Below are 19,131 nucleotides of genomic sequence, written 5' to 3'. Positions count from 1 at the left end.
AAAAATTCTAAGTTTCCTATATGACAATCTTTCTATAGAAAGGATTTATTATGTATCTTTGAAATAGTTCAATTTTCTAAGTGGTTTCAATTCTGAACCTGGAATCAGAAAAACCTGAATTCAAATACTGTCTCAGATATCTACTATTTGAACTGGGCAAGTCACTTTATGACTGACAACATAAATTTAATTATTGGTAAATGTGGAAAATAAGGGTAATTAATTCTCAGAATAGTTATGAATATCAAATAAAATAATATTTTTAAATTGCTTTGCAAGCTTCAAAGGATCCTACATGGTACTCGTTGGGTAGTTCAGTCACAGATAATCATCATTAGCAATTGATGAGCCATGTTAAAAATATAATTTTAAAAAAATGGTATCAGGGTGATTCTTCAACAACAATAAAAAATGCCCTGTCCTTTTACTGGAATATCTAGTTTCTTCAGGCATTCTAGACAAACAATTCTCTACTTTTACTATGCACAAAAAGAAGCTTCTGGTTTTGATTTAAACATGGATGAGTTTATTAGTCATGGAATACTATCCCAACTCATAACTTTTCATGCTATTTCCAATTTTTTATACTTTTGTGAAATTTATAGAGCACCACCCTTCACCTACCACACTTAATATGATTTTTTTTTGTGTAATACATATTTAAATGTACCTGCTTAATCTAAAAAACAATGACCCATTATCTTAATAATGAAGTCGAAGAGATGTGCTCAGTGATCAAGGTTTCTGGTACTGTATTTACTTCACAACTGCAGGGCTCCTTCAGGCGACAGCTCATAAGCAGAACAGAATGAAATTCAGTCGATATCAACAGGACCCCAAGAAAAAAATGTTCTCCTCTGTGCCCTATTTATGTCAAGTATAGCAGAACTAATGGGAAAGCACTTAGTTGACCTAGTTGCTTTACCTAATGATTGCTTTCTCCACCCCCTTCCCACTAAGCCTTGTTAACTACTTGCCATTAATCTTAGTAAGGTTTCTTAGATTCTTTATGTAATATAAAATCCTGGGCAATGTTAGTTGCATTATGTCTTAATCAGTATCAGCTTCCTTGATGATTATTTCCTTTGTGACATACCCACGGCAAGCTTCTTTGTTATGAATTTAGAAGGTTCCATGTCATAAAATTGTCATGATGCATTAACATTGGGAGTTTTGGTGGGAAGCAAAACTATCAATCAAGAGTAAGTTGCTTTTAAAAACATTGGAAACAAAAAGCAGATTTTTGATATGCAAGTTTTGCCTATTGGCACAAATGGAAAGTTCTACCTAATTATTAAAATCCAATTAAAAATAAGATTTCTGTTTAATTTTTAAATAAAAACAATATAAATATAAATATAGTTATATATTCTGCCTCGATAGTGCCAGCATTGGAACCAATAGGGTCACAGGGTGTTTTGGCTTTTAACAGAGGAAAATGTAAACTTGGAAATCGGACAGTCTAGGATAGGCTATGACAACTATTATTTTCCAACACATCTATGAACGAGGAATAGAGTAGTGTATTTAACTATTCACCTTACTATAGCTCTTACATGAAGCTTTCCCCTTGCTCTTGGGTTTTTTACCGCTTCTTAAGATTACTATCAAAGAAACTTGATAGTTAATTTCTGTTGTCATTTCCTTATTTCCCTACATTTACTGAAATATTAAGGAATAGACTTTCTACATAGCAATATGTATAACAAATAATAACCATGATAATAATAATTATATTAACAGAAGATTTTTCTCAGTAGATATGAAGAAAAATAGGTTGAGGGGTCATCTCCTAATATACAGCAATATATCCTAGTATTTAGTAACTTATAAAAGATAAAAATGTAAACCAACAGCTATCGTCTGAAATTGTCCAAAAGAAATTCAGACAAGAGAGTTCTTCAATTACACACGAACCTAAAAATTTTGTACTGACTGTGAATATAGGAATAATAGGAGTAAGTATGGCTAATATTAGGATTAGAAAAATGGAAGCATCTGAACCTGTTACATTCACATATATGTTTACACATGCACATATACATATATGCAAATTCATACACACATATCCATAAACACATATTTATCTTCAGTCTCATTCTTTGCTCATTGCCTGGTTAGCTTTCATTTCTCCAGTTTCTCAGAAGGAAAAATGGGTTTGATGAAAGGAAGTCCAAGTGGTTTATGCTATCCTTGTTCTCTTTATAGATATTTATACTACCCTTCTCTCCATTTTGTGTACTCCCTGCCCCTCTCAAGAAAGATATTTCAAAAGCAGAATATTTCTATACCAGGATATTCACTTCAAACTAAGAAAATCACTCTTTTTTTCATCCCAAATTGAGAAGAAATACAGCTTCCAGACTTGAGCTACTGAGATTTCATCCAAAATTTGCCAGGAGTACTTTTATTCTTGTGATAATAGAGAGATCATTTAGGGCATTTGGGATTGGGAATAGTAGAGTTCCAAAAATGATGGTGATGTATAAACAGAAGATATGAATAATTTTTTAATGATAATAGATACACTATAAAGTATGAGCATAGAACACCTTAACCCCTTTTTATGATTATAATACTATTAGTCTTTATAATTATTTATAACATAATCATTAGTTTTGAGTTAACAGCCAAATAATATAGTTGCTTTTTAAAAAAAATTATAAATATAGCTAGAGAAATTACAGTTTTAGGGTGATATCAAATCTTGTTCACATCTTGACCTTTATCCTATAACCCAGAAGTTTTCATTAATCCTACCACATTCTTCTCCTGGATATATAACAAGATGATCATACAAAAAGAGGAAGCATGGTCTTGTTAACAAAACAGCCAAATAGGAGATGGAGGACTAATTGTGTTTGCACATACCAATTAACCAACTGTTGTAAGGGTTAAAATAGGGAATTTGACAAAATAGGAGAGCAGCTTTTAATAATTTAAGTGTAAATGAGAATATAGTATAGTTGTAAATTAATATTACCCCCTTTAAACTGGAATTGGGGGACTTCTGCCAGCTTTTAACAATAAACAATTTAGTTTAATTAGAATAGAGATAGTAAAAGAATATAGTAAAGGAGGGAAAGATAGAAAAGAGGGGAGATTACACATGTTCATACACCTATAAATACTTATTTTATCTCTATATCTATATTCATACAGAATTAAAACATTGTTGTCCTTGAAAACATTTTTCTACAGACTCTAATGACTTCATTCTGTCAGATCATATTATCCATGATTTCCTGAAATAGACCTGTTTCATCATTTTTTAGGGCAAAACAGTATTCTATTATATTCATATTCAACATTTTGTTCAGCCATTTCCTGTCATCATCAAGGTCTGGGTAGGTATCCATATATCTATTTCCATCTATATTCATCTGTAGATAGTTTTCTATAACTATAGCTACATAGTTATAACTAAATAGATAATATTCTTGTTCTCTCAACCTTAGAATATCAACTCTTTGTGAGCAGGAAGTTTCATTATCTGAAAATATATTCCACAAAACATTTATGAATTGATGCAGAATGATATAAGTAGAACTAGGGAAATAACACACCCAAATTGTTATAATAATGTAAATTAAAATAAAATAGATTATAATGATGATGTTGATAACTAACATTTAAATAGTCTTCAGATTTGCTAAGCACTTTACAAATATTATCTCATGTTTGTGAAGATGGGATTAACTCCTCTCCCACTTTTGGATTTAATTACCAGAAGCATATACACCACACTTATACATAAGTATGGGGAGGTCTATGACACGTGTGCTATAGTGGATGACAAATCAGAAATTACTGACTGCCCCAGAGGCAGTCCTAAGCAGAACTAAAGCTACAATTAATTGGTCCTTGTAAAATGGAATTAATGCACAGGAAGTGACACAAAGACTTGTCTTTAAAAGCAGTGGCAACTTCCTGTGGAGTCAGTTCTTCAGAATTCAGAGTTGGAGTTGGAGTTGGAATTGGAGGCTGGTGAAGGATCTGCTTTGTGGAACTGAGGCTGCAATTTGGTGAGACTGTTCTTGAATTTCTCCCTTAGAAATACCAAATGGGTAAGTGAAAAGGCTGACTTCTTTTCTAGCTTTTCTGGAGGCACTAGCCTCTGGAGAGGCCCTTCATCTTGGAGGAGGCCTCATCCTTAGAACTCTTCTTTAATTTACCCCTGGGCCTCTTTTGCTGGAGCCTCTGAAGCCCTGCCTGGTTCAGACTCTGCTGGAGTAGTTACTTACTCTCTCTCTTATTTCTTTACTTTCACTCTTTCTCCTTTTGTAAATAAACTATCATAAAAAGTCATCCTGACTTGAGTAATATAATTTCGGCAACCACATTTTTATACATTTAGCACAACCTTTTTATTTTAGCCCTTACATTTCATCTTCATAACAATCCTGTGAGCTAGATGTTATTATTATCTCAGTTTTACAGATGAGGAAACTGAGGCAGATAAAAGTCTAATGTCTTGGCCAAGGTTATACCACCAATTCAAAATAAGATCTTCCTCATTCCAGGTTCAACACTATATCCTTTACACGACCTGTAACTAGAAGAAACAAGCAAAAATAACTATTTGTTTCTTCAAGATATTTTGAAAATCTAGTCCTTCTACTTCTAGCTGCCTTATTGTATAAAATCTTGGTCATTGAGAGAAGAGCTGAGGAAAATGACCATCCTCTTTTCCTTGGAAATGTAGAAGACTGGATATGGGATATTCTCTAATCTATCAGACATGATCATTGTATTATCTGATTTTGTTTACTAGAAGAGGCTTCCTGATCATGAGGTGTGAAGAAAGGATGTGATAAATAAGAAATGTAATGTAGAAATTATGTTCTGAATGTTTGGATGATTCACTAACAGAGAAGAAAAGTGTTCCTGTTAAGGATTTAAAAGGCACATAGAGATATTGTGTCTAAAAACTAAGCAGCCTTTAGTTGGCATTAGTAAGATTTAAAGATTGCTTTACAATGAAGAAGCCAAAAGGTAATTTCTGCATATTGTGATAAAGGATGAATGGTTTGCAAAAACTGAGAGGTGCAAACATCAGAGTGAGTGATTGACAGGAGCATGTAACTAAAAGTCACATGGCAGCCTGAGGTTAGAGATCTGGGAAATATTCTATGCCCAACAGACTTCATCAGATCTCTCCTGGAAGGACCTGAATTTGAGGCTTGGAAAGGCTTTCTCCTGAGACTGACAGAATGAAAGAAATCTTTTGGATCTGGCTGCTGGCCGCCTTGAGATTGAAGATAGAATACTGAAGATCCTGGCCCTTTTGATTGGACTCCTGTTGTGAGAATTGGCTATTGGGAATTTTCCTACTTGGCTTAATAAGATAGGTTTAGATAGTTTATAGATATTAGATGTTAGATAACTAGTATAATTTCCTCCTAAATCCCTGTTCTTTCCTCCCCTTCTCAACCAATAAATCTTAATTATTTATATGTTCCCTTTTTTTCTTTCCTCACCTAAAATCCCAACATAACAATATGCAAGGTTTGTTTCCCAAAAGGTTTTTTAATTTTTTTATAGTTTGAATGATGTAGGGGAGAGAGAAGTAGGAGCGGTGGCGTAGAAAGTCCTAGAGGAAGAGAGAGGTATATAGAGAAAGAAATAGAAAGACAGACACAGAGAGATTGAGAATATGAGAACCTAGTTTGTGATGTTCATTGTGATATAGTAAATAATGCCCAGAATTTGGAATCAGGAAGGTATGGGTTCAAGTTTTACCTCAGGTACTCCTGAGAACTGTGTGATCAGGTTACTTCATCTCTCTGATAATCAGACAACTACTTAAAACATCTTCTAAGGCATAAGTGAATTCTGATCTTTGGGAAGGAGATTTTCACACTGAAAAATTGAATCCTCATAGATTATAGATAAATGTTTTATCTATCCACATTTGTATATTTTCTATAATATTTTATTCATGAACATTAATATACTTATTGGTTTTTAATATATTTTATGTTTCCAGATTAAATATTAATATAATTTTTCAATATTCATTTTCTGATATTTTGAAATTGATGTTCTCTTTCTCCCTAACATCCCTCCCTTCAACTCAAGAAGGCAGGTAATATGACATAGGATGTACATATATTATCACATGATACATATTTCCATATTTGTCATGTGAAAGAAAATACATATTGCTTACACTACATAAAAATCATGGATGAAATGAAATAAAGAATGGCATGATCCAATTTGAGTTCAGACTCTGTCTATTTCTTCTGTGATAGTGGATATCCTTTCCTTGTAATGAGTTGTTCTGGACCTTTGCCTTATTCATAAGAATTAAGTAAATCATTGTTGATCTCTACAAATTTTTTATGTTGTGTACAACATTCTCCTGGTTCTGCTCACTTCACATTGTATCACTTCATATGAATCTCTCAATCTTTATTTCTGATCATTTTGTTTGTCATTTCTTATGGTACAGTAAGGTTCTATTACCTGCATGTACCTCAACTTGATCAGCCATTCTTCAACTGAAGAATTTCACTTCATTTCCCAACACTTTTGCTCCCACAAAGAAAAACTTCTATATTACTTTTGTACAGGTAGGTTCTTTCCATTTAATATTTTGGATACATTACCTAGGAATGGGTATTGTTGGGTCAAAGGTTATGCACTCTTCCAAATTGCTCTCTAGAATAGCTGTATCAGTTTACAGTTCCACCAGCAATGTATTAGTGTCCTGATTTTTCCACATCACCGTTAGTATTTATCTTTTTCTGTCATGTTAGCCAGTCTGACGGGTGTATGGTAGTACCTCAGAGTTGGTTTTAATTTTAATTTTAATTTCCCTAATCAATAGTGATTTGGAGTATTTTTATATGGCTAAAGATAATTCAAATTTCTTCTTTTAAACTGTCTGTTCTTATCCTTTGATAATTTGTCACTTGGCAAATGCTGTACATTTTTATAAATTTAACTCAGTTCTCTCTATATATTTGAGAAATGAAACCTTTGTAAGAAAATTGTTATAAAGATTTCCCTTTTGATCCTAGGTGTATTTCTTTTGTTTGTACAGAAACATTTAAATTATGTAGTCAAAGTTATTTATTTTATATTTCATAAAGTTCTCTATGTCTTAAGTTTACCTAAATTTTTCTCTTATCCATAGGTCTGACAAGTGAACTATTTTGTTTTCCCCTAATGTTTTTATGGTATCACCCTTTATTTCTAATTACTTGGGTATATGGTGTGAGGTGCATAATTTCTGCCACATCATTTCTTTAGTTTTTCCAGGAGTCTTATCAAATAGTGGGTTCTTCATCCAGGAGCATGGATCGTTGGGTTTGTCAAATAGTAGGTTAGTATGGGCATTTACTATTGAGTGTTGAGACTAATGTACTCTTTAGAAGCATCATGATATAATGGATAGAAGAAAAGAAGACCTAATTTCCAATCCTTTCTCACCCAATGGTTGTATAACATTGTGCAAATCATTTAAACTCTCAGTTCTCTAGACAGTACTGTATAATCATAATTGCATATAATGTATCAATTTGCTACAGTAGAGATGCTATTTTTTTCTATCCAAGAATTCCCCATACAATTGAAGAAAGGACAAGTCCCTATCCTTACCCCATAAATATGTCTATATGTATATGATATAGATGGCATGATTCAAGTCTTCATTTACTGTATTTTAAAGACTAACATCTTTATGGTAGCATTAAATGCATTAGAAGATCTGTATTCTTCATGAAAAGAGCACATGTAAACTGTTTCATAATACCTCCCATTTTTAGGTTCTTTGGTTTGTATTATAGAATCTGAAAGGATCATCTCTCATAAAACAGGAAAACTGGGGACAATAGCATTCTTAGCTAGTCATTGCTGAATGTTGGGGAAAGTTTTTAAACTTAAGTTTTTCTGTCAAAACCAGGAATAAATGAAGCCAATATTCAAGATAATAAGTATTAGAGACACTAGGTTCAACAATTTTTTAAAAAGTTGGTTCTATACTACACAAAAATGCATATATGCTTTTCCAAAAGAACAGGTATCTATACTTAATCCAAATAATAATTTTGACCTAGACTTTTAAATTTAGACATTGTATGCTGTGAAGATTGGATTTGGCTATCTCTTGATTGTAACAATGAGGGTACTTAGCTCTTCCTTGACAGTGAAAATAAAATTGTAATCCCTGGTCCATTTTTAGATATTAGTCCCCTAAAGTGTTTACTCAGTATTTAGAGTAGATCTACCCATTTTAACCACAAGAAGACGTAAACTAACCACAAAAAAGTGAGAACATCCATTTCATACATTGAGTGGGAGATCTGTAACCCACTTGTGAAAGAGTGGGCAGTCCTGAAGAGGAGTGTCTGCTGAGATTGGTAGATGTAAAAATTTAGGGGATGTGACACAAGAGAAAAGGGTCTTTAAATAGAGGAAACAGAGGTACACAAGGGATGGATGAATCAATAGATCATTCATTCACTCAGAGGAGAGACTGGAAGACAGACACTCAGACTTGGAGTGAAGACATTTGGCTTTGGAACTGGACCCTTGGAGAAGCTCATGCAGGAGATCTCAGACTGCTTTCTTTTTAGATGGTTACCATGGTTAGTGAAAGGCTGACTTAGTTTCCTTGTCCTTTCTGGAGGTGTGAACCCCCTAGAAAGGCCCATTGTCTTGAGATTCCTTTCCCCTGATTGAGGCTTAGAATTTCTACCTGGCTCTGAGGAAGCCAGAGCTCTCTCTCCCCTTTTATCTCTTCCTTAATATATTCCTGCTATTGTAAATAAACTATCATAAATTCCATTCTATTTTAGTAATTCATTTTGGGATTTTAGAAATTAAATCCATGGCAACCACAAATTTAAATATTCAGAGTCCAACCATAACAAAATTTAATAATTTTTAAGACTCACCACCTTAGAAGACTTGACTCAGTCTATCATATCTAGAAAATAATTTATAAACTATAAACAGAAAAGACAGAAAAAAAATAAAACACCTTATCCTGTGTACAGCATCTTTCTGCTATCAGTCTCAATAGGAACAACATTTAGCTGTCAATACTTTAACATTTATCTTCCTTAATGTATAATCAATACCTCAATATAAGCTAATTACATTAGGCATTAAATAACAAAAAGGCCCTGTCTTTTTTCTACTAACAGGGAAACAAAAGAGTATATAAGAATGAATAAACTAAATGTAAATAATAATTGAACAAGTGGCAATTAAATATAATTAATATAAAATGGGAGAATATCTGTCTAAATTTTTTTCTTTTGTAGTTATGCTGAATTTTTGGTCATAGAATAATTAACCTTTTCTTTTAATCTCACTGGAATCATGGTGATGCTTTTTTCCTTCTTTAAAATATACTGAATATTCTCAAAATATACTGAAAATTGGGTGACTTCTGAGAAACTGTCTTCAATTCCAATTTTCTTTCAATATCTGAAATAACAAAGAAAACAAATAATGCATCAGATGAAGTAAAAAGACAACAGAACTACATGGTATACATATTGGGTTTTTTTTTATATTTGCAAAGCATTTTACATACTTTAGTTGACTTGGTCCTAATTATCTTGTAAGATGAATATTAAAGCTATCATTACTACCATTTTACTAATGTGGAGAATAAGGCTCAATACACAACATTTCCCAATTGAGAAATGATCAAAGAATATGAATAGGCAATTCTCTGATAAAGAAATTAAAATTGTCCTTAATGATATGAAAAAAAATGCTCCAAATCACTGTTGATTAGAAAAATGTAGATTGAAGCAATCCTGAGGTACCACTCTGCATCTATTAGACTGGATTAAATGGAAAAAAAAAGGAAAATGACAAACATTGGAGAGGATATGGTAAAATATGGACACTTATATAAGGTTGGTATCTCTATAAATTGATATAATCGCTCAAGTGAACACTTTGGAAAGCTGTTCAAAGAGCCATAAAACTGTTTATAGCCTTTGACCCAGCAATACCACATATGATGAAAAAGCCTATCCATTGCCATAGAAAGAATAAACTAAATTACTCTAATGCACCTATGTTATTCTTTATTTCTTTCATTATTTCTTTTCTACTCTAGGCCTTGTGTCTTCTCTCACAATATGACAAAAATGGAAATATGCATTATATGATAATTCATGGATAATGTACGTCATATTACTTGCTGTCTTAAGGAGGATAAAGGGATAGTAAGAAGAGAAAAGACATGAATTGCAAAATGTGAGAAACAATCCTGTAAAAGTTATATTGACATGTAATCTGGAAAAAAAATTTAGGTTGTGTGTCTGGACTATATGTTTGAGAAACAGTATTTGAAGAATTATTTTCATGTCTTCAACTCATATTCTATTTACTACATGATGAAGCTCTAATACTAATGCAAGAACAATTACAAAGGGCAAAGAAAAAACCCTGTAACAAGGAAAACATACCAAGAAACAACAACAATAATAACAGCAAAGGCATACAATTACAATGGGAATTAAGAATAAAACAATAAAAATTGCAATACAGCGAATTAAATAGAAGAGAACATAGATTTGGTGATATGGCACTCAGAAGTAAACTACTTATTCGGAGGAGCAGGGTGAAAGTTGAAAAAAAGAATAAACAGGGGAAATTTAAGATGGAAGGAAATACACAATTCATTATCAAAACAGAAAATATGAATGGGATGAAGTCACCCATAGTACAGAAGCAATTGGCAGAATGGATTAAAAAAACCATAATCCTACAAGAAGCATATTTGAATTTGAATATTGATTATAAGACAACTAAATCTCAGTAAGATTTTGTGCAAACAGCAGTTTATCATATCTATTTTTCCTAAAATTCTATTCACATCTTGAATTTCTTTCTTGTATATCTTTTGGTTAGATTCATCTAAATCTGAGAGGAGATAGATGAGTCCTCAGCTTTTAAAATTTCACTGTTTATTTCCTCCTGTAAGTCAATAAGTAGACTTTAAATTTTCCTTTAAAAATGTGGGTGCTATTTCATTTGATGTATTGGTATTGGTATTGCTATTATTTCATCGTCTAAGGTACCTTTTAGCAAGATATAACTCCTTCCTTATATCTTTTTAATTAGATTTTATTTTTGCTTTAGCTTTGTCTGAGATCATAATTGCTACTTCTGCTTTCTTTTTTTTACATCAGCTGAAGCATATTAAATTCTCCTCCAGCCCTTTACTTTTATTCTGTGTGTCTTCCTGATTCAAATATGCTTCTTGTAGGATTCTGGTTTTTTTTTTATCCATTCTGCCAACTGCTTCTGTACTATGCGTGACTTCATCCCATTCATATTTTCTGTTTTGATAATGAATTGTGTATTTCCTTCCATCTTAAATTTCCCCTGTTTATTCTTTTTTTCAACTTTCACCCTGCTCCTCCTAATAAGTAGTTTACTTCTGAGTGCCATATCACCAAATCTATCTTCTCTTCTATGAGTCTTCCCCTGCCCCTTCTCTTATCCCTCTCCCTTTTTACTTCCCTATAGGGCAGCGGTTCTCAACCTCTCAATTTGTAGCAATGAGAATACATAATGCATAACAGCTATTTACATTCCGAATCATAATTGTAGCAAAATTGCAGTTTTGAAGTAGCCACCAAAATAATTTTTGGTTTGGGGTCACTGCAACATGAGGAACTGTATTGCGGGGTCATGGCATTAGAAATGTTGAGAGCCACTGCTATAGGGAAAGATAGATTCCTATATCCAACTGAGTATGTATGTTATTCCCTCTTTGAGTCAAATCTGATGAGAATAAGGTCCACACATTTCCCACCTCACTCTCCCATCTTTCCCTCCACTATAATAGCTTTCTTGGCTCTTTTATTTGAGAGAATATACTCCATATAATGTATCTCTTCTTTCTTCTGCAAATCCAATGCTCTTTCTCATATGATAATTTTGTTTTTTTTTTCTGGATAATATCACACTGTAGTTAATTCATATCCACATCTTCTCTCTATGTTTATTCCTTCTAATTTCCTTAATACTGACATGTTTCCTAATACTTTTAAGCATTATTTTCCCATGTAAAAATATAAACTGTTCAATGTTATTGAAACCCTTATGATTTATCTTTACTGTTAACCTTCTTATCCTTCTTTTTATTCTTCTATTTAATGTCAAATTCCCCATGTAGTTCTGGTCTTTCATTAGGAATATTTGAAAGTTCTTGATTTCCTTAAATATCCATTTTCCTTCTGAAGAATTATACTCATTTTTGTTGAGTATGTGCTTCTTGGGTTTCATCCTATGTATTTCTGCCCTCAGGAATATCATATTCCAGACCTTTTATTCCCTTATGTTAGCAACAGCTAAATCTTATATTATTCCAATTGTGTTTCCATGATAGTTGAATTGTTTCTTTTGGATTGTAGTATTTTCTCTTTAACCTGGGAGCTCTCCAATTTGGCAATAACATTCCTGAGATTTTTCATTTGAGTGTATTTTTTTGGGAGGAGTTGGGTATATTCTTTTGATTTTTATTTTATTCTCTGATTCTAGGATATCAGTGCATTTTTCTTTGATAATTTCTTGATATATGACATTCAAGTTCTTTTTTTTTTCATCATGGATTTCAAGTATAGTAATACTTAAAACATTATTTTATTTGGTCATTTTCAAACATTATTCCTTTGAAATAAAGATCATTTTCTTTTCCTCCTCCCCTCCCACCACCCCTTTAAGAGCCGACCCGTGATTCCACTGGGTATCACATGTGTCCTTGATTCGAGCCCTTTTCCACGTCGTTGGTATTTGAATTAGGGGGTTCATTTAGAATCTCTCCTCAATCATGTCCCCTCAACCCCTGTAGTCAAGCAGTTGCTTTTCTTCAGTGTTTTTACTCCCACAATTTGTCCTCTGCTTGTGGATAGTGTTTTTTATCCTAGAACGCTGCAGAATGTTCAGGGAGGTTGTATTGACACTAATGGAGAAGTCCATTACATTCGATTGTACCACAGTGTATTAGTCTCTGTGTACAATGTTTTCCTGGTTCTGGTCCTTTCACTCTGCATCACTTCCTGGAAGTTGTTCCAGCCTCCATGGAATTCCTCCACTTTATTATTCCTTTTAGCACAATATTATTCCATCACCAACATATACCACAATTTGTTCAGCCATTCCCCAATTGAAGGGCATCCCCTCATTTTCCAATTTTTGGCCACCACAAAGAGAGTGACTATGAATATTCTTATACATGTATTTTTCCTTATTGTCTCTTTGGGGTACAAACCCAGCAGTGCTATGTCTGGATGAAAGGGCAGACAATTTTTTATCGCCCTTTGGGATGGGTTGGAAATATAAAGAAATGCTTATGACTTATGCGGGTTTATTTTGTATCCCGCAACTTTGCTAAAGTTGCTGATTATTTAAACTAGCTTTTTGGTTAATTCTCTAGGATTCTTTAAGTAGACCATCATATCATCCACATAGAGTGATAACGTGGTCTCCTCCTTGACTATTTTAATGCCTTCAATTTCTTTTTCTTCTTTATAATTGCTACTGCTAGTGTTTCTAGTACAATGTTAAATAGTAGAGGCGATAATGGGCATCCTTGTTTCACTCCTGATCTTATTGGTAATGTGTCTAGTTTATCCCCATTGAAGATGATGTTAGCTGATGGTTTTAGATATATACTGTTTATTATTTTTAGGACCGACCCTTCTATTCCTATGCTTTCTAGTGTTTTTAATAGGAATGGGTGTTGTAGTTTATCAAAGGCTTTTTCTGTGTCTATTGAGATAATCATGTGATTGTTGTTGGTTTGCTTGTTGATATGGTCAATTATGAGGATGGTTTTCCAAATATTGAACCAGCCCTGCATTCCTCGTATAAATCCTACTTGATCATAGTGAATGACCCATTTGATCACTTGCTGAAGGTTTTTTGCTAGTATCCTGTTTAAGATTTTTACATCTATGTTCATTAGGGATATTCATCTATAATTTTCTTTCTCCATTTTTGACCAGCCTGGCTTTGGATTCAGTACCACGTTTGTGTCATAAAAGGAATTTGGTAGAACTTCCTCTTTGCTTATTATGTCAAATAGTTTATATAGTATTACAATTAGCTGTTCTTTGAATGTTTGATAGAATTCACTTGTGAATCCATCAGGCCCTAGGAATTTTTTCTTAGGGAGTTCTTTGATGGCCTGTTTGATTTCTTTTTATGATAAGGTATTATTTAAGAATTTTATTTCTTCTTCTGTTAGTCTAGGCAATTTATAGTTTTGTAAATATTCATTCATATCGCCTAGATTGGTATATTTATTGCTGTATAATTGGGTAAAGTAGTTTTTAATGGTTGCCATAATTTCCTCTTCATTGGAGGTGAAGTGCCCCTTTTCATCTTTGAAGCTGTTAATTTGTTTTTCTTCTTTCCTTTTTTTAATTAGATTGACCAGTACTTTGTCTATTTTGTTTGTTTTTTTTTCAAAGTACCAGCTTCTAGTCTTATTTATTAGTTCAATATTTCTATCCCTTTTCATTTTATTAATTTCTCCTTTAATTTTTAGGATCTCTAGTTAGGTTTTCTTCTGGGGGGTTTTAATTTGATTGATTTCAAGTTTTTTTTTTTTTGCATTTCAAATTCATTGATCACTTGCCTCCCTAATTTGTTAATATAGGCACTCAGGGATATGAATTTTCCTCTGAGTACTTTGGCTACATCCCATAATGTTTGGAAGGATGTATTGCCATTGTCATTTTCCTCAATGAAATTATTAATTGTTTCTATGATTTGTTCTCTAACTAACCAACCTATTTTGGAGTATCTATTATTTAATTTCTGATTAAATTTTTATTTGGCTCTCCCTATACCCTTACTGATCAATATTTTTATTGCCTTATGATTTGAAAAGGTTGTATTTATTATTTCTGCTTTTCTGCATTCATATACCATGTTTCTGTTACCTAGTATATGATTAATCTTTGTGAATGTGCCATGTGGTGCTAAGAAGAAGGTGTATTCCTTTTTTTCCCTATTTATTTTTCTCCATACGTCTATTAATTCTAATTTTTATAAGATTTCATTCACTTCTTTTACCTCTTTCTTATTTATTTTTTGGTTTCATTTATCTAAATTTGATAGTTGTTGGTTCAGGTCTCCCACTAATATGGTTTTACTGTCTATTTCCTCCTTCAATTCTCCTAGTTTCTCCATTTGAAATTTGAGTGCTATACCATTTGGTGCATACATGTTCATTAGTGATAATTTCTCGTTGTCTATACTACCTATTAACAGAATATATTTACCTTCCCAACCCTTTTTAATCAGGTCTATTTCTGCTTTGGCTTTGTCAGATATCATGATTGCAACTCCTGCCTTCTTTCTATCAGTTGAGGTCCAATAGGTCTTACTCCATACTTTAATTATGACCTTGTGAATATCAACCCACCTCATGTGTGTTTCTTGAAGACAACATATGGTAGGGTTTTGAATTCTAATCCATTCTGTTTTCCATCTACATTTTATGGGTTCGTTCATCCCATTCACACTCAAAGTTATGATTGTCACTTGTGGATTCCCTGGCATTTTGCTATCCTCCCCTAAATCTGACCTTTCTTCTTTAGCTATAACCTTTAAACCAGTGATTTACTTTAGATAAGTACCCCTAATCTCCTTCTTTGATATGCTTCCCTTTCTAGCCCCTCCCTTTTTGTTCCCTTGCCCTCCCCCCTTTCCTTCCCTCCCTTTTTAGACTCCCTCTGCCTTCCCCCCTCCTTAATTTTGTTTTCTCTCTTACCCTGTTTGATAATATAGAATTCAAGATATCAATGGATCTAGATGTTCTTTCCTCTCAGAGTTGATTTCACTGAGAGTAAGGTTTAAGTAATACCAATTCACACACTCTTCCTCTCCTTCTTATGGGAAAATTCTTCCCTTCCCCTTCCCATGTGTATCTTTGTGTGAGAAGATTATTCTATTTTTTTCTCTATTTCTTGAAGTATATCTTAGTTCCATCAATGATTCCCCCCTCCCTTTTTCTTTCTTTCCCCCCCCTTTCTCCATATCATCTTAATGCCCCAATCTTTCCCTATGCGTAATTCTTCTAACTACTCTAATGATGTATACAATTTTTGAGAGTTATGCATTACATTTCTCCCACATATTAATATATATAATTTGATATAAATGTAGTCCTTATAGAAGAGAGTTTAAATAAAAGAAAAAGATAATAATTTTCTCCTTTTCCCTTTACCTTTTCATGGTTCTCTTGGTCTTTGTGTTTGGATGTCAAATTTTCCACTGAGTTCTGCTCTTTTCTTTGCAAATACTTGGAAATCTTCTATTTTGTTGAATGTCCATACTTTCCCCTGGAAGTATATAGTCCATTTTGATGGGTAGTTGATTCTTGGTTGTAGACCCAGTTCTCTTGCCTTTCTAAATATAGTGTTCCATGCTTTGTGGTCTCTTATCATGTTCACTGCTAAGTCATGTGTGAGCCTTATGGGGACTCCTCTATATCTGAAGTTCCTCTTCTTGGCTTCTTATAAGATTTTCTCCTTAGCTTGGAAGTTCTTGAATTTGGCCATTACATTCCTGGGGGTTGTCTTTTGGGGATTTAGTATAGAAGGTATTCTATGAACCCTTTTTATTTCTATTTTTCCCCCTTGCTCAAGAATATTAGGGCAATTTTCTTCAATGATTTCTTGTAGTATGGCATTGAGATTTTTGTTTATCTCTATTTTTTCGGGTAGACCAATGATTCTCAAATTGTCTCTCCTTCCTCTGTTTTCCTGGTCTGTCACCTTGCCAGTGAGATATTTTATGTTTTCTTCTAATTCATTATTTTTTTTTTTTACTTTGCTTTATCAATTCTTGCTGTTTTGCAAGATCACTGTTTCCAGTTGCTTAATTCTGGTCTTTAAGGACTGGTTTTGCTTTTCAGTTTGGTCTGCCCTTCTGTTTGTGGCCTCCAGCTCTTTCTCCAAAAGTGAGGTCTTGACTGTCAGGCTGTTGACCTATTTCTGAATTTTTCCCCATTTTTCTTGACAGAAGGTTTCCATCTTTTGGATAATCTCCATTTTTAGTTCTTCCAGAGCTTATGGATAATTTCCATTTTGGGGGGCATGTTTTGATTTTGTTTGAATTTTATCCTCTTTCTCTTCTGTCCCCTGGGTTCTCCCTCCATAAAAGTTATCAATAGTCAGTGTCAGCCATCCCTTTGGTGGTTTACCCTTTCCTTTTTGGTCAGAGGTCTGGGTGATATGGGCGGGTTTTCTATGGCTTTAAGTTGCCTCAGACTATTTCTTCCCAACCTCCGTGGTTTGTTAGCACTCCCACCCCTGTGCTCTTCTCTCTGTTGTGCAGGAATCTCCTGTAAAACCACTCTGAGGGGTGGATCTCTGGTAGTCCCTGTCAGTTTCCAAGGACCCTGGAGTGACCCCCCCCTCACTACAGCAAGGAGTGGAGCTTTGGCCTCAGGCAGTTTCTATAGTTTCTCGAGACTCCACACTGATTGCAGTTTGCAAGGGCCCCCGCAGACTGCTCGCTCTCCAGTGTGCAGGCTTCTCCAGTGAAACCGCCTGAGAGGTATTTCCCTAGCAGTTCTCCTTGGATCCCATGGACCCTGGTGTCCCGCCCCCCCTCAGACAGAGACATTCCTCACTCACTTGCTGTCCCTGGTGAGAGCTCTGTGCCCCCTCACTGGTTCTGTAGGGGATGTGGGGGGAAGGGTAGCTCAGTTCATGTTTTTGTGCAAGATTTTCCTTCTTCTTATAGTGTGGAAATGTTCACTCCCCACATACCTTTGTTACTGTGGCATACTAGAGAGTCCCTCCATTCTTCCAAGGATGATTTTTATGCTCTTTTGAGGTAGTTTATTTTGTTCAGTGCCGGGAAGAGAAAGTGATTCGTGTCTAGATTGCAGCCATGTTTACCTGGAACTCTCTAGTAATACTTACATTATTCTCCTTGATTTTTTTTCCAGGCCACTTGTTTTTCCACTAAAACATTTTACATTTCCATTTTTCCTCTTCTTTTAATTTTGTTTGATTCTTTCTTGATGTCTCATGGAATCATTGGCTACCATTCACATAATTCTAATTTTAAAAGAATATAATCTTTTGTTCATTTTTCAGTTTATTATGTAACTTTTCATTGTGTATTAAAGGTGTCTTCTATTTTTGAGTTGGAGAAGTTACTACTCCAAAACTCTTATGGGATTCAGGGTGTTGCTTCTAGCATGTGAAGCTTAGCTCTAATTTCTAACTTGAACCATTGGGTATGCTCACTATAAGCTTGCACTTTGAGGGACCTTGTTGCTTGTTTGCACACAGAGAACCTCACTGTTTTCTTGTATAGTTATGAGCCTCACTCCTGACTTGCAGTAGTTGGGGATCTTTGCTAATGCTTTAATCAGTGGGAGTTCTCAACTGCTGGTTTGCACAATGGGGGTCTAACGGTTTGCTTGCATGGATGGGGGAGGGGAAAGGGTTAAGGGTGGGGTTAGGACTTTCCCCCTTACTTGGCCATGGGGTGGGGCATCACTGGTAACCTGTGCACGGGTGAGATTTTGGGGTTGTCAGGGTGGGGTCTTATTGGTAGTTTAGGCAGGATTAAGCTTGGCTGCTTTGGGAGTGGGGCCTCACTGCTAGGCCTCACTCACTAGGGCTATGAACTCCTTGCTAACTTCCATAGTAAGGGGCATTTGTCCTGGAAGTGAACAGTTAAAAGAATTTGGACTCCATCTCCCAGAATTGTTTTCTTGTCCCAAGAATCCTTTCCCCCCTCATTCATGTTTGTGTTTGCTATCTTTGTATATAAGTTTTGGGTAATCCCCCCTTTGCACATAAAAAAGAGAGAGTGAGGGAGGGGTTACGGACAATTTATATACAAAAGTAAGAAATGGAAAAGTGAACGAAAGGGAAAAGGATTTTTGGGACAAAGAAAAGAATTGTGGGAGGTGGAGTCCAAATTTTTCTAATGATACAGAAGTTAAGCCTCAATGCTAGCTCGCCTGGGTGGGGCTGAAGCTTCCCATCTAAGCATCACTCTTCCTGACCTGAAACTGGGTTGAGACTTCTCTGCTGTGGATGGAGGAACTTGCCCTTCCTTCGTTTGGGTGTTTTCTGCCATGGCTCAGGCTTCTTGCTCCTCATTGAGCTT

Source organism: Monodelphis domestica, chromosome 7 (assembly GCF_027887165.1).
Source record: "Monodelphis domestica isolate mMonDom1 chromosome 7, mMonDom1.pri, whole genome shotgun sequence".
Classification (NCBI taxonomy): Eukaryota; Metazoa; Chordata; class Mammalia; order Didelphimorphia; family Didelphidae; genus Monodelphis; species Monodelphis domestica.
Note: the sequence above shows the minus strand (reverse complement) of the source record.